General features: G+C 38.7%; 1 pseudogene; it reads right to left on the bottom strand.

Annotated features, from left to right (window-relative positions):
* Positions 1-986: 986 nt before the first annotated feature.
* Positions 987-23,968, bottom strand: part of LOC125101199 (14-3-3 protein theta-like) — a 116,326-nt pseudogene continuing 93,344 nt past the window's right edge.

Raw genomic sequence — 23,968 nt, 5'->3', positions numbered from 1 at the left:
TTTACTGGGAAGAGTACTTATCAATTTGAATATCAAAAGAATGAATAAGGGAACTACTCATTGTGACACATGTACAAGACCTCCATCATATATGATATAGAAGGCATTTCAGTTTGTGAACCCTAGGCAAGAAATTCTTTATTCCATCTACTATTTCTGGATTCTTACTATAATATACTACATTCCTGAAGAAGAATAAAGGCAGGAATGTAAAAATTAGTAAATTATGTAGAATAATCTTTAAATCATAATTAATTACATTTTTGTATCCTCACCCTAACATAGAACACAGTCCCTTGCAGACCTGGTTTAGATTTTTTATTTTTATTGAGAGAGGGAGGGTGCATGCAAGCAAGGGGAGGGACAGAGACAGGGAGGGAGAGAATCTCAAGCAGACTCTCCCTGCAGAGCATGGAGCCTGACATGGGGCTCCATCTCACAACACTGAGATCATGACTTGAGCTGAAATCAAAAGCATGTTGCTTAACCAACAGAACCACCCAGCACCTCACCTTGGTTCAGATTTTAAAATACCAAATACGTTTTTAATCTTCCACATAAGTGTTTGGATGTTACTTTTGTATATTTAAAACGAAGTTCTTAGTAGTTACAGTGGTAACTGAACACTAGGAAGACCAAGACAAACACAAATAAATGAATACAGTTTTCCCAAAGCTGAAAGTTGATTCCATATAAATGAATGGGTTTCTTTCCTAGAAGATCTAAAGGATATAAGGAATAGAGATATGTAAAAAACTTTCTTGGGGCACCTGGGCAGCTCAGCGGGTTAGGCCTCTGCCTTCAGCTCAGGTCATGGTCTCAGAGTCCTGGGATCGAGCCCCGCACTGGGCTCTCTGCTCAGCGGGGAGACTGCTTCCCCCTCTCTGTCTGCCTACCTGTGATCTCTCTCTCTCTGTCAAATAAATAAAATCTTAAAAAAAAAAAAAAAAAACTTGAGAGGAAGAAGGATGATACCCTTTATGCACTCAGTTTTCTTTCCCTTTGCCACGTTCATATTCCTTTCCTGCAGTCTGTTGTCCACATGTTGTTTCTAAGCAACTGATGATACCACTGTCTCTGTAGGAGTTTTTGTTCAGAATATCAAGTTCTGCAATGGCCTCATCAGAAGTCATTTTAGCCCGTGTGCAGACAACCTCTGGGTTATTAGGGATCTTATAGTAAAATACAGGAAAGTTAAGAGCCAGCCCCGGGCGGATTGTGTGTGTAGACTGCATTTCTTTTTTGCTTTTAAGAAAAGCCACTTGGTATGCTCCTTGGAAACTTATCATTTGTTTCTGATCATTACCCTTTGCAGCTTCAACAAGTCGTACTAGGAATAATCTCCCTCCATTTCCAGATAGATGACATTATTCTCTGGACCAGTTGCATTGGCTTCAAATACTTATTATCCAACAATTCAAACACCATGAAGCATATGGACTCCACTGGGTCCTGATAGTCCTTTATCAGTGGCAACTTTTTGTAGGAGGATTTGTTTTCTGGTCCTTGCTGGAGAAAAAGCACTGAATGGGTCCTCTATCCCCACCATGTTCATGTAGGCTACTGGGAGCATGTGACAGTCCCTGTTGGACAACCTTATTTTATCCCTGCCTTCAAGGAGGTGGCTGTGTCATTGTAGTGTTCATCCTACCTGGCCACCTCAACCTTCTGTATCTGCTCTGTCTCCTCCTTGGGAGTAGGGAGAGGAGGATGAGGGCATATGAAGTAGAGGCATGCAGATGGCACTCATGTGCCTCGACTGCAGCCTCAGTCCCACCACGTGGATCTGCTTTTGGCTTTACCTGAGGATCCTTCCAGTCTCCTCCTTTCCTGGAGTCAATGGGTGGGGCACCTCCAGAGGGAAGCTCTTAAAGGGTCCAGCTACAGGGGCAGTCCAAGATGGCAGTGGAGGAAAACCCTGAATTCATGTCCACCCCCAGACACACTCAATCTACACCTACATTTAGAGCAGTTCCTCTTGAAGTAGAACTGAGATCTGAACAAACCATCATCTGTCGATACAGCAACAACAGAGGGGCCACGTAGAGAAAAGTAGGAGAGACATGGTAGCAACTGGAACCCCATCCCCAATGCAGAAACCTGCAGCAGGGAGGGTTATCAGTGAGGGGCCCACACCCAGACTCCCTTACACTGGGACAGCACAAGAAACCAACAGCTAGAAGGGCAACTAGACTGTAATTGAAGGAAATCTACTCCTTAATCTTGGACTGTCTGCCAAATCGGCTGGGAGATGCTGGCACTCAGTACTGTCAACAGAGACAGGATCCAGGCATTCTAGCCAGCCTACTAGGGCTAGGCCCATGTGCCCTGAGACTTGAGCTGATGTCAGGTAGCCCCAGCTCATGTCTGCTTGAACTCTAGACAGATGCTGCGGCAGCCCCAATGCAGCATGCCCTGGCAGGCCGGCCAACGCTGCAGTAGCAGTGGCCCAAGATTGACATAAGACAATAGCTTCAAGACAGAGAGAGAGGTGGGTAACTGTTCTGCCTAAGGCCAACACAGAAAGGCAAACAAAAGGAAGAGACAGAGGATTCACTTCTAAACAAATGTAGAAGATAAAATGCCACACACACAAAAAATCCTAATGAATTGGAAGTAGTTTAGTTGGTAATGAGTTAAAAGTAATGATCATAAGGATGCTCACAGATCTCAGAAAGAACCAATCAGAACTGAAGAATACAATAAATGACATGAAAAATACAGTAAAGGGAACAGCCAATTAGAGGATATGCAACAGTAGTAATCACCTAGGAGAAGAGCAAAAAAAAAAAAAAAATCCATATGTATACACATCTACCTACAGACATATCCTCATCTTAATACTTAAATTCTTTTTAAGAGACTTGTGGCACACCACCAGCTATAATGACATTTGACTTCTCTTTCCTAGAACAGGCCCCATCTTGCCACATTTTTTTTTTAAAGATTTTATTTATTTATTTGACACAGAGACAGAGATCACAAGTAGGCAGAGAGGCAGGCAGGGGGTGGGGGTGGGGGGTGGGAAGCAGACTCCCTGCTGACCAGAGAGCCAGATGTGGGGCTCAATCCCAGGACCCTGAGATCACAACCTGAGCCGAAGGCAGAGGCTTAACCCACTGAGCCCCCCAGGCACCCCTTGCCACATGTTTTTATCCAGACTTTGGGTCAGTGCTGAGCTGTGAGAATTCTTTACAAGGTCCTGTCCAGAATAGTTTCTGCAGGGACATGTGATCTTTTCCCCTGGAACCTAGAGGGGAATCTAGTAATTGTACAATATTCATGGATATTGCAAAATGAGATCTATGTCCTAAAAACAAGAGAAAAATATTTCAGAGCTGCAGTACCTCTATTTTATTCACATTTGGTCAGGGTTTAATTATTGACAAAGATTTGTCTTTGTCACCATCTTGATTCTCAAAAGACCTATCCCTCCACTTCCCCACAAAACAAAAACAGTAAATGTGTTGTGTAGTAGTTGGCCTGCTGTTTTTATAGGACAAATAACCAAGTGCCATCCTGATGCCTGCAGACAGAAGCTCTCAAGGATCTCACCTGTTACTGGAAAGCTGTCTGTTTTAAGTATTCTTTAGCCCCTTGACTTTGTAGTGTGAATGGTTTCTTATATCTAGAACATTGAGTCAAAATGCCTCACAACAATTGTACAGGAGGTAAGAATATAATTTAGGTTATAATGGAACACATCTTGAGTGTCTAAAACATAGACATTATCTTTTGAAACAGGCATTTTTTCTACTTTTACATACTAGGAAGATAAAATAAGTGCCCTGGCAGTGTTCTCTCACTTTTTCTTACGATATGAATGTAGATAGATGCTGTTGAAACTGAAGACAGTTAGTGGTGTTGCTACTTCAGAAGGGGTGAACTGGAAGTTTTGTTACAAGTACAGTTAATGATTTAATACTATCAGTGCAGGCATTGAGAAAATGTACTTGTATTCTAATTTGTGGGTCAGAGTAATAGAAAATATAATAATATTCCTAGATGATTCTGTCTGAATGACTTCATGAGTTTGCTGGGCTTTCTCAAAATGAGTTCTTTATAAAACCCTTTTGGTAAAAAACTTACCTTAGACTAAGTAGCACTTATTGATGAACATGTATATAGCAAAAAATTTTACTTATGCTACCTGTGCGGTTCTTCAAAGGTACTTAGTTTTTTGTTTATTTATATTCTGTGGCCACTGGAGATAAGTGTGAAACAGCTCTGGCATGCAGCCTTTGCACTTGTGTGTATTTAGTGATAGGTTTCAAGTAAATGGAAACATAGTTGGATTCTCTTCCTAGTATTTCTTTTCCTCCTTAGATGGTTTATTAGCAACAATTGTAAGTTCAAAAACTAAGCTAAAAACTTTGTGAATAGAGATTTGCCTTATTTTTTCATTAGCTGCAACACTGGGGCCATTAACTTGCTTATTGTAATAATGGAAAAATATTGGCTAAATTATAGTCAAAATTGGGAGGGCAGAAAAAGAAAGATTTAATAGTAGCTAAATCTTTTTTCCTACATGGCCCCTGGCAGAGGGAAGGCAGGTAACTCTTAACAGTTACCAGCTAATTTTTACTCCTAGGAGGCAAGCCAGTCAAGCCACTGGTTCCTGGTGTACCCATTTCTGTGGCCATGTCCTTCCTAGTTGGGTAGCTTTATTTTTTTAGCTGTACCTTGCCTGTTGCTTAAATTCCGAGATGGAGTTCTCGCCCTGGGAACTGCCTCTTAAGTTAGAAAAATTACTTGGTGAAATCCTCCTCCTTACCATTTAACATGGCCAATTCTTGATGAAACGCCAGTATTTTATTATGTTCCTTTTCAGAGAACTTTTCCTTTTATTTTTATTAATAGAGCTCTCCAGTGGCTTTCTCAAACTCCAATTTTCCAGTGTATAGGAAATTTGGCTGGTAGCTGACTACTGGGTCTCTCACATAGCATATTTAGTTGCCTTTTTTTTTCTGTGATGTCAGCTGCACCAAAGCATTGCTGTATCTCACCAAAGACAATTTCCCAGGGGTCTGTATCATGGCTGATTAGAGCAAGAGTCACAGGGATCGACAATTATTACAGCCCAAGTCATAACCAAGACGGTTCATGATAATGTTAAAACAGTGTGGCTTTTCAAATGACATTCTTGGACATAAATATTGGTAACCACGGAGCCTAAAATTGAGTGAGAAACCAAAAAGGCTTAATGAGGCCAAGGAGAAAACAGTTTCATAACCACAGAGAATCCAGTATAATGGATGCAGTTTAATGTATAATAGAATAGAGATTATTGAGGTCATTTGTGAATCAGGGATTCTGTTTTCTTCTTTTTTGTGTTTTCCCCTGTCACTAGCTGTGGGTGTAGTGTGAGGGGAGTGTGTTCCTGGATTTGGGGCAAGCTGTCCACAGCCTGTATGTATACCAGGAGGGGATATTGATGACAGATAAATTCTAAATATCTTATACTTTTCCCCTCCCTCACTCCTTAGCAAAGACCAAACAAAAATAAAAAATACAATAGGGAGAGCTGAAGACTTATATTCTACACCTCGAGTATGACCTGCATGTTGACCAGCCTATGAACATTCCACTGTGGATGCTTACCCGTCCTTCATGACTGAGCAGTGAGCCACCTGCACGAAAACCTAAGAATATAGCACACTGGGAGAAGGCAGCCAAGGCTCTCTATATAATTAACACATAGGGGGAAGAAAGAAAAAGCAACTCTTCCAGTTTCTAAAATGTTTTCTTTCATTTCCTCCCTTATATTGAGGAGATTGTGCAAATTAATCTGTAAATCCCTTCAGGAGAAAGCATTCTAATTTTCTTTTAAGAACCTCTATTGTTACATAAGAATATCTCATTAAGCTTTCCTTTTCCTAGGGAACACCGAGGCAGCAGGTGCTAATAAAAGAAAAAGATTTTTTAAAGTTATGCTTTTTACCAATGAAAATTAAAAGGTGTTAAATACACTTTTAATTTAAGCATTTTCTTAAATTCAGGAGTTGAGCATCTGTTTGACTTCCTTTTTAGAAGCTTTTTATGGCCATTTCTTCTCTATCGGGTAGCAACATGAAAAACTTTGACATTATGAAACCTGCTAATGCTTATTCTCAAGTTTAGGACTCCCCCAGTAAGCTGATGGAAGGATACTTTCCCTTTTGATTAGAGTCAATTATATAGAAACTTCTCGTCTGAGTTTTAATATCTTACATTTATCATTTTTATTCAAGAATCTAAAGTAGAATGCTTTTTGTAACCTCCAGGCAGAGAGATGATAAGCAAGATGAGTAGTAAAATCAAATTCCTGTTGTGTATTGAAAGCCTCACATATTTGAAAATGCTTTATCATACAAGCTGGTATTCTGAATGAAACACAATAGTGGATGTGAAGTTCGCATTCCTTTAAATTCTAATTTGTTATTGTCTTTCACATTTAAACATGCTTGTCCCATCACATATCAAGTCTTTTTACAATATATTGTTAAAATGTTGATAGGTTCTTAGGGGTTAGGATAGGTTGATAGGAAGGAGTCTTAGGAGTTGGTAAACATTCATGCAGTATGTTTTTATCTCCTAAGAGTTATAATGGATTGACAATGATTAGTAGGAAAACATTTTCCTTTTCAGCACTGTCATTTTACTTCTCAAAAAGCCAGTGTTACAGGATGGCATATGTATATCTATTTTCCAAACGTGGTCAATACATTTAACCACATGTAAGCTATACAGAATTTTAATGGGACTCCGAGTGAGCATTGATGAAAGAGCTTGTAGTTTTGTGATTTGGGTGATTTTCTATGAATTATGTGTGTTTTTTTAATAGGACTTAGAGAACTTGCCTCGGTTGTACATATTAATCTATTTCATTGTATATGATTTTTTAACAGTATGCTGTCTTTTTGTCCCATGATTTAAAGAACATTTCCGTTAGTGGACATTTAGTTGAACATCAAGGTAAATTTAAGCTCCCCTATCCCCCAACCACCTTAATAACATGAAAAGGAGCAGAATCTGGGCACCATAATGTATATGTGGCCTCAACAAGTTCCAGTTCCCCTAGTCCACCTCTGCCCAGGGGCACAGACACACACACAAAGTGCTACAATTTAAAAGAACAACTAGAATATGAAGGAGCCAGTTCTAGAACTCTGCAAAATAGGGAGCTGCTGAAACTCTCACTTGGTGGGAGGGGCTGACAGTCTGCACTTCTCTACCTTGAAAGCATAGACCAGTGCACAGTGCAGGCACCATAAGCAGCCTGCCACTTCAGTGATTCCTGTGTCCTTAGCCCCACAGCAACACCAGCTGTCTGACCTAAGCTGTCACAGGGCCATGGACACAGGGACAGTCCGGGGTAGGATTTGCCATAGCTCCAGACTTTGTGCCAAGGTGACACAAATGCAAAGCACCACAGAACAGGCCCTACCATTTTGGATTTAGAGGGTTGCTAAGGCACCCCTGGTACAGAGTGCTCAGGTATCTCCTGGCTGAAATAGTCTTTGGATCCAGCCATGACTGCAGTCCCTAGGAACCCCCAATCCTTGCCTCCCATGGTTGCGGCTACCCCACCAAGAAACCCCCATGTGACTCCACTTTTACTTCAGCTGTCCTGCCAGAGTGCTTTCAGCATACGGAATCCGGGGACCTGCCTGGACTGCACCCACTCAGCTTTAGCTATCCTACCAGTCTGCCTAATGTGTGTGGAGCCCCAGGACAGCCACGGCTCCAACCAACCAGTAAAAAATTCACCAAGTACCTAGAGTCTTCATAGAGGACAACCATACATGAGAACATTCCTGCAAGTCTAGAACTAGCTGTTCCACAAATCCATAGAAACACACACAGAATTTGTTTCTAAAGAAAGAATAAGACCAAGCCTCAGAAAAAGAACTAAATTAAGTGGAGATAAGTACTATGTCTGGTAAAGAATTAAAGTAATGATTGTAGATGAACTATGAGAGACTGTGGACTCTGAGAAACACAGGGTTTTGGAGGGGAGGGGGTAGGGGGCTGGATGAACATAGTGGTGTTTTTTTTTTTTTTTAAGATTTTTATTTATTTATTAGAGAGAGAGATCACAAGTAGGCAGAGAGAGAGAGGGAGAAGCAGGCTCCCCGCTGAGCAGAGAGCCCGATGTGGGGCTCGATCCCAGGACCCTGGGATCATGACCTGAGCCGAAGGCAGAGGCTTTAACCCACTGACCCACCCAGGCGCCCCCATAGTGGTGGTTTTTAAGGAGGGCATGGATTGCATGGAACACTGGGTGTTATATGTAAACAATGAATCTTAGAACACTGCATCAAAGACTAATGATGTGGGGCACCTGGGTGCCTCAGTGGGGTAAGGCCTCTGCCTTTGGCTCGGGTCATGGTCTCGGGGCCCTGGGATCGAGCCCCGCATCGGGCTCTCTGCTCAGCGGGGAGCCTGCTTCCTCTTCTCTCCCTGCCTGCCTCTCTGACTACTTGTGATCCCTGTCTATCAAATAAATAAAATCTTGGGGGAAAAAAACTAATGATGTACTATATGGTGACTAACTTTATTTAATAATGATAATAATAAAATAAGGATTGTAAAGATGCTCACCAGGCCAGAAAGAAGAGTTAAAGAACTCAGTGAGGCTTTCAATAAAGAGACAGAGAATTTAAAAAAGAACCAAGCAGAGGTTAAAGAATGCAATAAATGGGGATGCCTGGGTGGCTCAGTGGGTTAAAGCCTCTGCCTTCAGCTCAGGTCATGATCCCAGGGTCCTGGGATCGAGCCCCACATTGGGCTCTCTGCTCAGCATGGAGCCTGCTTCCCCCTCTCTCTCTGCCTGCCTCTCTGCCTACTTGTGATCTGTCTCTCTGTCAAATAAATAAATAAAATCTTAAAAAAAAAAAAAGAATGCAATAAATGAAAAAAAAATACACTAGAGGGCCACATGTACCCCAATGTTCATAGCAGCAGCAATATACACTAGACAGAATCAACAGGAGATTAGCAGGTGCATCAAAATGTAACAGTCATCTGATAGGGCAATGGAAAGCACCCAATCTAAACAGCAAAAAGAGAAAAGATTTTTAAACAATAAAATAGGTTGAGGGATCTCTTAAACATGAAGCAAACACACATTGGCATTATGCGGTTCCACCAAAAGTGAGAAAGAGGGATCAAACTTATTTGAAGAAATAATGCCTGAAAACTTCCCTATCCCAAGGGAGGAAATAGATATCCAAGTTCAAGAAGCACTGAGAGTTCCAAACAAACCCAAGGAGGTCTCCCCCACCACATATAATTAAGGTGTCAATTATGTACATTATTATGTACACTGGAAGCCCTGTAGGATTATTAACTGCTTTTTCAGCAGAAAATGGGTAGGTCAGAAAAGTGAAGCATGACCTATAAACTGCATGTTTATTATTTAGAACTGATGGAGAAACTGAAGGAGTTTGTCACCACTAAACCAACCTTACAAGAAATGTTAAGGTACATCTTAAAGTAGAAAAGAAAATGCCATCATTACATATAAGAAAATTATGACCAAAAAGATATAAAATATGACAGTATACACATAAAATGTGGAGAAGTAAGGGCTCTCGTAAGGCCACGTGGGTGACTTAGTGGGTTAAAGCCTCTGCCTTCAGCTCAGGTCATGATCCCAGGGTCCTGGGATGGAGCCCCGCATCAGGCTCTCTGCTCAGCGGGAAGCCTGCTTCCTCGCCTCTCTCTCTGCCTGCCTCTCTGCCTACTTGTGATCTCTGTCTGTCAAATAAATAAATAAGATCTTTTAAAAAATGTGGAGAAGTAAAAAATATATATATATAAAGACTACCATATATTTAAGATGTTATATATAAACCTCATAGTAACCACAAATCCCAAACCTTAAGGAATAAACAAAAGAAGAAAGTCCAACATAACACTACGAAACCCCATCAATCACAAAAAGAACAAGAGAAGAAGAAAGGAACAGAGAACTACCACAATAACCAGAAAGCAGTGGACAATATGGCATTATGCACGTATCTGTCAGTAATTTCTTTAAATAGAAATGTACCAAGTGCTTCATTCAAAAGCTAGAGGGTGGCAGAATGGATTAAAAACCAGACCCTTCTATATGCTGCTTATAAGACCTTTATCTCAGGTATAGAGACACATACAGAATAGCAGTGAAGGATGGAAAGACATTTACCACACAAATGGAAGCAAAAAAAATGTTGGGTTTGGCCAGCAAACCCTGAGGCGGCAGATGAAAGATTACTCCAGACACTTTAGTAGGAGAACAAGAGAGCAAGGGGACCAGGTGCTCTAGTGGCAAAAGTTTCCAAGCCAAACTTCTGCCTCTACTTTTTTTGTGAATGTTATCAATACAAGGAGTGAGAAGCCTTAATAATCACAACTGTGACATAGGGAGCATCATGTGATTAGAATAAGCTGTTCTCACAACACGCATGCAGACAGGGAGTGCGTGACCCCTGAAGATAAACGCTTCCCCTAAGTAATATTTGTTCCCTGGGGGAGTGTGTTGAGCCACAACAAGGATCCAGCTGTTTGCAGCCCAGACACTTTAAAGGAGGCCCAGTTTTCTGGACCTTCCTTCTTTGCTTTTCAGTTAGCCTCATCTAGGGAGGCACGTGTTTATTAAATCTTATCTAGTTAGCCGTTTTGAATGCCCACAAAAAGAAACAAAGGGTAGCAGTACTTTAGACACAATAGACTTTAAAACAAAGATTGTAACAAGAGACAAAGAAGGGCATTATATAATGATAAAGGGATTAAACAAAAGAATTTGACAAAAATTGAAAATACATTAATGGTTGGGAACTTTAACACCCATTTTTATCAATGGATAGATCATTCAGGTAGAAAAATCAACAAAACAGTGTCCCTGACTGAGACACTAGACCAGAATGAATTAATAGATACATATATAATATTCTGTCCAATAACAATGCACATTGTTTCAATGTGCATGGAACAAACTCCAAATACACGCCACAAAACAAAGATTAAGAAGACTAAAGTAAGAAATAAACCCATCCTTATATGTTCAATTAATCTTTGACAAAGGAGTTAAGAATATGCAATGGGAAAAAAACAGTCTCTTCCACAAATGGTGCTGAGAATACTGGACAAATTAAACACTTTCTTATACCATACACAAAAAAAACCTCAAAATGCATTAAAAACCTAAATATAAAGCCTGAACCCATGAAAACCTTAGATGAGAAGCTAGGAGTAATTTCTGGGATCTAGACTGTGGAAACATTTTTCTAGGTATGTCTCTTATAGCAAAGGAAACAAAAGCAAAACTAATTTATTGGTTTACTACAATATTATTAGTACATTGAAATAAGATTTGACACAGCGAGAAAACCCAAACAAAGCAACAACTTATTAAATGGGAGAACATCTATGTAAATGATATACCTCATGAGGACTTAATATCCAAAATACACTAAGAACTTCTACACTTAACACCAAAATACAATCTAATTAAAAAATGGACAAAGGACCTGAATAACCGTGTTCCAGAGATGACACAGATGGCCACCAGATACATGAAAAGATGCTTAGCACCACTTAACATTATGAAAACACAAATCAAAACCACAATGAGCTATCAATTTACACAGTCAGAATGGTTAAAATCAAAGACAACTCACAACTTTTGGTGAGAATGTGGAGAAAAAGGAGCCTTCATGTACTGTTGGTGGGAATATAAAGTGATACAACTATTATGGTAAATAGTATGGAGTTTTCTCAAAATATTAAGAGTAGAAATACAATGTGATACAATAATTCTACTACAGGATATTTACTCAAAGATAATGTAAGCACCAATTCAAAAAGATACATGCACCCCTATGTTTATTTCAGCAGCATTTATGGTGGCCAAGAAAAGGAAGGAACTTACTATCCAGCAATAGATGAATGGGTAAGGAAGATGTGGTATATGGGTCATGCGTTATTACAGCCATGGAAAGGATGAGATATTGCCATTTGTGATGAGATGGATGGACCTAGAGTATATTATAATAAGAGAATTCTGTCAGGCTGAGAAAAACAAATATATATGATGTCATTCATATGTGGAATCTAAAGAACAAATGAAAAAACAAATTATCCATTTAGATTAAGATAAACTGATGGGTTGCCAGGGGAAGGAGGGTAGAGTCACAGGCAAAATGGGTGAAGAGAAAAAAAGGAAAAAGGGGTGATGGGGAGTGTAGATACAGGCTTCCAGTTCTGAAATCTATAAATCACAGGACATTTTAAATATAAGTAGTTATCATGCTATTGTTTTCCAAAAATGTTGCACCAATTAATATTCTGTTGAAATATTCATGAAACTTTTCCAACAATTAGGCCAATTCTTAGCATTACCAAATATCTTAGATGTGTATGTTTTTCTTCATTTTTACTGCATAGAGTGGTGAAGGAAAAATCGTTGTCTTTTTTACTTCCCAGAAAGCATGTTAGTTTAAGTATTTGCTTATATTTAAAAGTAATTTTAATGTATTTTTGTGGTTTGTGTATTTACAAACTTTCCCAATTATTGGGATTTTTTCAGTCATAATTTTTTTCTCTTACATAAGCTTTACATATTTTCCCCAGTCTGTTTCTAGTTTAAGAAAAAAACTTGTTTATGACATACTTTTATTAAAAAAAGTTTAACATAATGTAATTAAATTCAATAGTTCTCTTAGGATTCTTTCATATTGTAGCTTGTTAAATGGGTCTTCCTCCTTTAGTTTTGAACATTTTCTAGTATTTTCAGGGTTTTATATTTTGAGTTTAGTACCTGTAATTTATATTAGGAGGTAAAAGGTAAATTTCCCACCTATTTTTATTCTAGAAGTTTGAAGGTTTACTCCAAATGGATCATAGACCTAAAGATTGTAACTCAAGTTTCTTTGTATTTGGCATGAGATAAGAATTAAGTGCTTTTCTGTTTTTTTTGTTTGTTTGTTTTTTGGTGTATATTCATCTGATTTTTCCAGTACTGTTTATTAAAAATATTCCTTTCTTCACTGGCAAGCATGTCAGAAAAGAAAAAGATGGAGAAAGAGAATGAGAAGAACAGGATAGAAAGATACCTCTGGGGGTACCATCATAGCAGCAACAAGAATCTGGACTGGAAATACTGCCAATTGCTTTAAACACGTAGACTGTATCAAAAAGGTCCTTTCTCATTCATGTATTTTAAAACGAGAACTTCACATCTGGATGGATTGTTTAATTATCTATTAATTCTGGTCCCAAACTGCATTTGAAAATGAGAAGAGGTCCCGATGTATGATGTAGCTCAGAATAAAGCCCTCCTTTTTTTCTTTTTAAAATAAATTAGGTTCTACTTTGTAGAATGCTTTCACCTAGGTTACCTCATTTGACTGTTACGACCTACCTGGAAATTCATCAAAGGAGGCATTCTGACTTCTGTTTATATTGTTTAGAAAAAGGAGACATACACAGAATTAGTGATTTATAGCAGGTGTCACTTGGTGTCTGCTAGATAGATACTAGCAGAGCCGGAGGTTAGAGCCAGCATTTTTTCTATGTACAACACTCTAGGGTAGCACATTGTTTTCCATAATAAACAGTGCTGTAAGCTTGTGGTAGGCTGAATAATGGTTTATCAGAGGTGTCCACTTCTGGTCTTTAGATCTTGGGAGTATGTTATCTTGCATGCACACACACACACAAATTTTTAATTTGACTGCATTTAGGATCTCGAGATGGGAGATTATCCTGGATTATCTCAGTAAATCTAGTGTGATCACAAGTGTTCTTCTAAGAAAAAAGAGGCAGTGGAGTCACAATCAGATTTATCAAAGAAACAGAGATCATCCTGAATGGGGCCACGAGTCAGGAATACAGGTGGCCTCTAGAAGCTGAAATAGGCAAGAAAATGGGTTCTTCCTTGGAGACTTCAGAAAGAACATACATGAGCTGACACTGATCTTAGCCCAGTGTAACCCATTTCAAACTTCTGACCTCCAGAATTACCAGATAATAAATTATGTTGCTTTAAGCCACTACATTTATGGTAGTTTGTTCTAGGATCAATAGGAAACCAAAACAAACCTGTTAATAAATATCTCAATAATTTGGTTCTAGATATAATAATCTGACTACAAATTTGCTTCATAATTGAAAGTCATGAAAAAAAATGCTTTCATTTTTATTCACTGTTTTTTGTGTTTTTCTTTCTTTTGACTCCTTTCATTAATTAATGAACAAAAAAGGTTTTGGTTTATCACACCTAAGGATATGTTTTCCACAATGTTAATACTCTTCCAGCCTTTTGATTCCTTCTGGGTTAAAAAAAAAAAAAGGATTATCCTTTCATTGTTGTATGACTTTTTAGTGAATTATGTGTGGTTCCAGCAACTTAGTGTTCGTAGAGGCCAATGTGGCATAAGATTCTAAGAACTTTATTGCTGAGTTCCCTATAGGGTGAGAGGTATTAATTTCATAATTATACACATGTTTAAAAATGTTTTACTGTAAGTTATTAAGATGAGTTTTCTCTATTATATTTTACCTATGCATTAAACTACTCAACAGGATAATTCTGGTCATATCTATTTAAATACTATTAATACAATGATTGTATATCATGTATACCATACTTGGTTTCTTTTCAAAGCCTTTTTTTTTTTTAAACAACGAAGTATTTATTAGTTCACTGTTTCTCATCTCTTAAAAAAAAATGCAGCTACAAGTTATAGATAAAAATTATAATCCTGAATTCACAAATATGTCAAATGAAAAAAGGTTAATGCAAAAATAGGTCTTTATCTGGAAAGAAATTACAAAAAGAATAAAAGTATGATGTATATTTGAAAAACATTTAAATTACTCTTGCTCTCATGTATATATAAAATATATCTGTAAGAAAATTAATTATCCTGTTTAGGTTTAATTCATTAGGTCATTTAATATACTGCCTGACTTGGACTTTTGTATTAGCCAACTCAGCATTTATTCATACTTAAAAAAAAAAATCACTAAGTATGACTGATTTACAAAAAGCTGTACATATTTAATGCATATAACTCAGTGAGTTTGGAGATAAATATCCACCTGTGAAACTATCATTGTAATCTATGCCATAAACATATCCATCACCTCTAAAAGTTTCTTCCTGCTGGTATTATTATTGTTAGTATTTGTGATAACACTTAATATTGTACACTGAAAAATTAGCTCGAAGAGTAGCTCTTATGTTAACTAGAGGCACTATTCTAGACAGCAGATCTCTAAAACTTATCTTGTCTAACTGAAGCCTTTGACTAATAACACCTCCTTTTCTTGAGGCAGTGTTGTTTCCTCACCCATATACTGTGCATATTGTTCAAGCATCAAAGGAATAACCCAGTGTTAAATTATTGTATGTGCTTCATGCTGTTTACCTTCAGTTGTCTTTATTTTTATGAGCTCACTGACTATATCAATGCACTTCAATAGTCTAATAAATAGCCCCTTGCCTACTCATCCAGAACTCGTTATTTATGTTGAGAGAAGAGTGAAGCTCTGGTTCATCGACATTATGATTTATAACACTTTGAGGAAGGAAAGAGATTACAGTAACTTCAACTTATTACTGTATAGTATTTTTTTTTCAAAGAGACCAACGTTTTTGCAGGTAATGCTCCCCGCCCCCCCCCCCGCCTTACAAAGCTTTGGAAACTTACAACAATTCTTTGTTTATGGATCCCCATCTTTTTATTTTTATACTCATAGATTAAAAGGATTAGATTTTATAACTTTCAATTAACTCCACATGCATGGAACTCATGTCAATAATCCTGATGATATCGCCAGAATGTTTGTACTTTAGTATCAAGACTACATAATGTAGCAATTTTTGTTGGGGGAAAAATGTTTCAAGCATAGAGCAACTCAAATAATATTTTTAAAAGTATTACATTTACCTTGTATAGTACCATCAAAGGAAAGACAATGATAAAATCACATAGTGTTAAGCAAATTTAAGTCCAATAGCTAATAAATAACCTTGGCATTCTATTTTGTGAGTTTTTCCACTGTATTCATAATGACAAATGATAATGCTGAGAAGGGTTCTCTCTAAATTGAACATGCCACAGGAATCCATGTGTTCCATAAAGGTATCTACTGATTATATAATACTGCACACATTTTTACCGAATTAATTTACAAGCTGTTTCCATACAGATTTTCCTGTATCAGAGCAATCTGACTTAAATATTTGCCTTTATTAACTAGATATATCTGACAGCATTTCCTATGGCAGTGTCCATCTAAATTAAGGGCTAAATTTACATTTTAATTTTCAAAGGAGAACACAGCTTAAGTTTCATTATTAATCTAAGTTCCTCATTCCAAGTGCCAGGTTTAAGAAATAAATTTTACAACCTGGTTATATACATATAACCAAGCAACTTTTGCTCCTGCAAAAGATTTCTTTAAATACTATTTAAGATGGGAGGGACAAGATGGTGGGGGATTAAGAGACCCTATTTCAACCAGTGCCCTGAATTGAGCTAAATATCTACCAGAGCACTCTAAACACCCATGAAATCAGCCTGAGATGTAAGATTATACACTTCTGGATCTCTACAGGGCCAGAGAATCCTCACTGCAGAGGGTGCACCTTGCCTGGATCATAGTTGATACATTCAGGTATACATCCCCTCAACCACCTCTCACCAAAATGACTAGGAGGAGGAACACCCAAGAGAGGAAGAATTCAGAGACTGTGACCTCTGCCACAGAATGGACATAAATAGTATGTTGGAAATAAAATTCATGGTAACAATTATCCAGAAGTGCCTAGGTTGGAGAAGACCATTAGTGGCAACATAGAATCTCTAATGGCGGGAATGAGAGCTGATCTGGCAGAACTTACAAATGCTATTAATGAGATCCAATTTAATCTACATATTCTAACAGCTAGAGTAAATGAGGAAGAAGATCAAATTAGTGATCTAGAAGACAAACTGATAAAAAAGAAGGATCAAGAGGAGGCCTGGAACAAACAGCTTACAAGCCATGAAAACAGAATCAGGGAAATAAATGACACTATGAAACATCCCAATGCCAGAATTATTGGGATCCCTGAGAGGGTGGAGAGAAAGATGATCAGAAGATATAGTTGAACAAATCCTACATAAAAATTTCCCTGATCTGGGGAATGGAACAACTGTTTGTGTCCTAGAGGCAGAAAGGGCACCCTCCAAGATCAAGAGGGTAGAAAGACCCCCCAGACATGTGATTATGAAATTCATGAATCATAAATTCAGAGAAGATGTCGTAAGGGCACCTAGGGGGGGAAGAGATTCCCTACATACAGAGAGAGGACCATCAGGATAACGTCAGATCTGTCTACAGAAACCTGGCAAGCCAGAAAGGGCTGGCAAGACATATTCAGGGCACTAAATGAGAAGAACATGCAACCAAGAATATTTTATCTGGCAAGGCTGACATTCAGAATGGATGGAGAAATAAAGAGCTTCCAAGACTGGCAAGTTTTAAGAGAGCATGTGACCACCAAGCCAGCACTACAAGAAATATTAAGGGGGGGGGTTCTATAAAACAAGAAAGAATCCAAGAGTGTCATAGAACAGAAATTTACAGAGACAAGGATTTCACAGGCAACATCATGTCAATAAAAACATATCTTTCAATAACCACTCTCAATGTGAATGGCCTAAATGCTCCCATAAAATGACAAAGGGTTGCAGATTGGATAAAAGGACAGGACCTCTCCATATTTGTCTACAGCAGACCCATTTGTCTACAGCAGACCCATCCCTGCATATATATTCCATTTGGAATGTAAAGATACCTCTAGACTGAAAGTGAGGGGATGGAGAAGCATCTTTCATGCCAATGGGCCTCAAAAGAAAGCCGGGGTAGCAATTCTCATATCAGATAAGTTAGATTTTAAACTGAAGACTGTAGTCAGAGATAAAGAAGGACACTACATCATTCTTAAAGGGTCTATCCACCAAGAAGATCTAACAATTGGGGGCGCCTGGGTGGCTCAGTGGGTTAAAGCCTCTGCCTTCAGCTCGGGTCATGATTCCAGGGTCCTGGGATCGAGCCCCGCATCGGGCTCTCTGCTCAGCAGGGAGCCTGCTTCCTCCTCTCTCTGCCTGCCTCTCTGCCTACTTGTGATCTCTGTCTGTTAAATAAATAAATAAAATCTTAAAAAAAAAAAAAGATCTAACAATTGTAAATATTTATGCCCCCAATATAGGAGCAGGCAACAACATAAGCCAACTGTTAATCAAGATAAAGGGTCATACTGATATGCGTGCATTAATAGTAGGGGATCTTAACACGGCACTCTCAGTAATGGACAGATCACCCAAGCAGAAAATCATTAAGGAAACAAGAGTATTGAATGACACATTGGACCAGATGGACCCATAGATATATACAGACATTCTACTCTAAAACAACAGAATACTTATTCTTCTGGAGTACACATGGAATTTTCTCCAGAATAGACCACACACTGGGTCACAAAACAGGGCTCAACTGATATAAGAAGATTGAGATTATTCCCTGCATATGCTCAGACCACAATGCTTTGAAACTGGAACTCAATCACAAGAAAAAGTTTGGAAGGAATTAAAACACTTGAAAGCTAAAGACCATCCTGCTTAAGAATGTTTGAATTAACCAGGAAATCAAAGAAGAACTTAAAAATTCATGGAAACCAATGAGAATGAAGACACATCAGCCCAAAACCTATGGGATATGGCAAAGGCAGTCCTAACAGGGAAATACATAGTCATCCAAGCCTCACTCAAAAAAAATTTTTAAATCCTGAATACGTAAACTCTCTTTACACCTTAAATAACTGGAGAATCAACAACAAATTAAGCCAACCCCACATACAAGAGGGGAAATAATCAAGATTAGAGCAGAGATCAATGAGCTAGAAACTAGGGATACAATAGAACACATCAATGAAACTAGAAGCTATTTTTTTTTAAAGAATCAATAAGATGGATAAACCACTGGCCAAACTACTCCAAAAGAAAAAAGAAAGGACCTAAATTACTAAAGTTATGAATGAAAAGGGAGAGATCACGACTAACAGCAAGGAAATAGAAATAATCATCAGAAATTATTATCAACAGTTATATGCCAATAAATTAAGCAACCTAGATGAAATGGATGCATTCCTGGAAACCTATAAACTTCCAAGATTGAAACAGAAAGAAATTGACAACCTGAATAGACCAATATCCAATAACCAGATTGAAGCAGTGATCAAAAACCTCCCAAAAAACAAGAGCCCAGGACCTGAAAGATTCCCTGGAGAATTCTACCAAACATTCAAAGAAGAAACAATAACTATCTCCTGAAGCTGTTTCGAAAAATAGAAACAGAAGGAAAACTTCTAGACTCTTTTTATGAAGCCAGCATTATCTTGATCCCAAACCAGACAAAGACCGCACCAAAAAGGAGAATTTCAGACCAATATCCCTGATGAATATGGATGCCAAGATTCTCAACAAGATCCTAGCTAATAGGATCCAACAGTACATTAAAAAGATTATCCACCATGACCAGGTGGGATTTATCCCTGGGATGCAAGGGTAGTTCAACATTCACAAATCAATCAATGTTATAGAACAAATCAATAAGAGAAGAGAGAAGAACCACATGGTCCTCTCAATTGATGCGGAAAAAGCATTTGACAAGATATAGCATCCGTTCCTGATTAAAAACGTTCAAAGTATAGGGATAGAGGGGACATTCCTCAACTTCATAAGATCTATCTATGAAAAACCCACAGCAAATATCATCCTCAATGGGGAAAAGCCGACAGCTTTCCCTTTGAGATCAAGAACACAACAAGGATGTCCACTCTCACCACTATTGTTCAACATAGTACTAGGAGTCCTAGCAACCGCAATCAGCCAACAAAAAAATAAAATGTATTCAGATTGGCGAAGAAGAAGTCAAACTCTCTCTCTTTGCAGATGACATGATACTTTATATGGAAAACCCAAAAGACTCCACCCCCAAACTACTAGAACTCAAATAGCAATTCAGTAATGTAGCAGGATATAAAATCAATGAACAGAAATCAGTTGCTTTCTTATACACTAACAATGAAAAAGTAGAAAGGGAAATTAGAGAATAGATTCCATTTACTATAGCAAAGACCATAACATACCTGGGAATAAACCTAACCAAAGAGGTAAAGGATCTGTACTCAAATGAACTACAGAACACTGATGAAAGAAATTGAAGAAGACACAAAAGGATAGAGGACCATCCCATGCTCATGGGTCAAAAGAATAAACATTGTTAAAATGTCTATACTGCCTAGAGCAGTAAAGAACTCCTCAAACTCAACACACAGAAAACAGATAATCATGTCCAAAAAATGGGCAGAAGACATGAACAGACACTTCTCCAAAGAAGACATACAAATGGCTAACAGACACATGAAAAAATGTTCATCATCATTAGCCATCAGGGAGATTAAAATCAAAACCACATTGAGATTCCACCTTACACTAGTGAGAATGGCCAAAATCAACAAGACAGTAAAGAACAAGTGTTGGAGAGGATGTGGAGAAAGTGGAACCCTCTTACACTGTTGGTGGGAATGCAGGTTGGTGCAGCCACTTTGGGAAACAGTGTGGAGATTCCTTAAGAAATTAAAAATAGAGCTACCCTATGACCCAGCAATTGCACTACTGAGTATTTATCCCAAAGATACAGATGTAGTGAAAAGAAGGGCCATCTGTACCCCAATGTTCATAACAGCAATGGCCGCAGTCACCAAACTGTGTAAAGAGCCAAGATGCCTTTCAATGGACGAATGGATAAAGAAGATAGGATCCATGTATACAATGGAGTATTATGTCACCATCGGGAAGGATGAATACCCAACTTTTGTATGAACATGGACGGGACTGGGAGAGATTATGATGAGTGAAGTAAGTCAAGCAGAGAGAGTCAATTAACATATGGTTTCACTTACTTGTGGAATATAAGTAGAACACTGAAAAAAAATTGTATTAAAAAAAAAACGATATGCAGATGGCCAACAGTTTCATAAGATGATCTTTAACATCACTAACCATCAGGGAAATACAAGTCACACTTGCGATGAGTTATCACCTTAAACCTCCTAGAATAGCCTTTACCAAAACAAACAAAACCAACCAATAAACACACGCTCAACAAAACAAGTGATATGGATAAAATGGAACTCTCAGGCAAAGTAGAAATGTAAATCACTACAGTCACTATGGAAAACAGTATGGAGTTTCCTCAAAAAATTAAAAATTAAATTACCATTCCACTTATGAGTATTCATTTAAAAAAATGAAAACATGAAGTTAGATATATGAGCCCCATGTTCTCTGCAGCATTCTTTACAATAGCAGAGACATAAAAATACCTTAGTGTTGACAGACGAATGGATTTAAAAAAGTATAGTGTGTAGATAAAATATTATTCAGTTATGAATAATATGTATGGACCTTGAAAGCATTATGTTAAGTGAAATAAGTCATACAGAAAAAGACATGCCATACCATCTCCCTTTTCTTTGGAATCCAGAAAAATGAAATCAAAACCTGAGCTTATGAATATAGAGAACAGACTGTGGTTGCTAGAGGCAGGGGGTATGGAGTGAGTGAAACAGTAAAAGGGGTCAAAGATTCAATTTTCCAGTTATGAAATGGGTAAGTCATGGTGATATAAAGTATAGCATGGGGACCATAGTTAATAATACTGTATTTTTGGGAGGAGTCAAGATGGCGGAGAAGTAGCAGGCTGAGACTACTTCGGGTAGCGGGAGATCAGCTAAATAGCTTGTCTAAAGATTGCAAACACCTACAAATCCAATGGGAGATTGAAGAGAAGAAGAACAGCAATTCTAGAAACAGAAAATCAACCACTTTCTGCAAGGTAGGACTGGCGGAGAAGTGAATCCAAAGCGACTGGAAGATAGACTGCGGGGGGAGGGGCCGGCTCCCGGCAAGCGGCGGAGCAACGGAGCACAAAATCAGGACTTTTAAATGTCTGTTCCGCTGAGGGACATCGCTCCAGAGGCTTAACTGGGATGAAGCCCAGGCGGGGTCAGCGCGGCCTCAGGTCCCGCAGGGTCGCGGAAGGATCGGGGGTGTCTGAGTGTCGCAGAGCTTACCGGTGTTAGAACAGGGAAGCCGGCTACAGAGACAGAGCCGAGGAGTGACTCTCAGCTCGGGGTTGCCTTGAACCGGTCGCAGGCTCGGTCAGCTTGGAGCGCGGCCGGAGGCCAGGGTGACGGGAGACATTGGGCGCTGTTCTCTGAGGGCGCACTGAGGAGTGGGGCCCCAGGCTCTCCGCTCCTCCGGGCCGGAGACCGGGAGGCCGCCATCTTCATTCCCGTCCTCCGGAACTCTACGGAAAGCGCTCAGGGAACAAAAGCTCCCGAAAGCGAACCCGAGCGGATTACTCAGCCCGGCCCCGGGTAAGGGCGGTGCAACTCCGCCTGGGGCAAAGACGCTTGAGAATCACTACAACAGGCCCCTCCCCCAGAAGATCAATGGGAAACCCAGCCAGGACCAAGTTCACCTACCAAGGAGTGCAGTTTCAATACCAAGGAGAGCAGCGGAATTCCAGAGGAGAAGAAAGCAAAGCACGGAACTCATGGCTTTCTCCCCATGATTTTTTAGCCTTGCAGTTAATTTAATTTTTTTTTCTTTTTCAATTTTTTTTTCTTTTTCTCTTCTTCTGCTAATTTTTTTTAACTTTTACCGTTTTCTTTTTTAACGTTTTTTAAATAGTTTATCTAATATATATATATTTTTCCTCTTTTTATATTTTTTCTTTATCGGCTTTCTTTTTTTAAATAGTTTCTTTTTTTTTTTTTCTTTTTGAGCCCCTTTTTATCCCCTTTCTCCCCCCTCACAATTTGGGATCTCTTCTGATTTGGCTAAAGCATATTTTCCTGGGGTTGTTGCCACCCTTTTAGTATTTTACTTGCTCCTTCATAAACTCTTATCTGGACAAAATGACAAGGCGGAAAAATTCACAACAAAAAAAAGAACAAGAGGCAGTACCAAAGGCTAGGGACCTAATCAATACAGACATTGGTAATATGTCAGATCTAGAGTTCAGAATGACGATTCTCAAGGTTCTAGCCGGGCTCGAAAAAGGCATGGAAGATATTAGAGAAACCCTCTAGGAGATATAAAAGCCCTTTCTGGAGAAATAGAAGAACTAAAATCTAACCAAGTTGAAGTCAAAAAAGCTATTAATGAGGTGCAGTCAAAAATGGACGCTCTCACTGCTAGGATAAATGAGGCAGAAGAAAGAATTAGCGATATAGAAGACCAAATGACAGAGAATAAAGAAGCTGAGCAAAAGAGGGACAAACAGCTACAGGACCACGAGGGGAGAATTCGAGAGATAAGTGACGCCATAAGACGAAACAACATTAGAATAATTGGGATTCCAGAAGAAGAGGAAACAGAGAGGGGAGCAGAAGGTATATTGGAGAGAATTATTGGAGAGAATTTCCCCAATATGGCAAAGGGAACAAGCATCAAAATTCAAGAGGTTCAGAAAACCCCCCTCAAAATCAATAAGAATAGGTCTACACCCCGTCACCTAATAGTAAAATTTACAAGTCTTAGTGACAAAGAAAAGATCCTGAAAGCAGCCCGGGAAAAGAAGTCTGTAACGTACAATGGTAAAAATATTAGATTGGCAGCAGACTTATCCACAGAGACCTGGCAGGCCAGAAAGAGCTGGCATGATATATTCAGAGTACTACATGAGAAAAACATGCAGCCAAGAATACTATATCCAGCTAGGCTATCATTGAAAATAGAAGGAGAGATTAAAAGCTTCCAGGACAAACAAAAACTGAAAAAATTTGCAAATAACAAACCAGCTCTACAGGAAATATTGAAAGGGGTCCTCTAAGCAAAGAGAGACCCTAAAAGTAGTAGATCAGAAAGAAACAGAGACA

Source organism: Lutra lutra, chromosome 5 (assembly GCF_902655055.1).
Source record: "Lutra lutra chromosome 5, mLutLut1.2, whole genome shotgun sequence".
Classification (NCBI taxonomy): domain Eukaryota; kingdom Metazoa; phylum Chordata; class Mammalia; order Carnivora; family Mustelidae; genus Lutra; species Lutra lutra.
The sequence above is the reverse complement of the archived record's forward strand: the minus strand, read 5'-3'. Positions and strand labels throughout refer to the sequence as shown.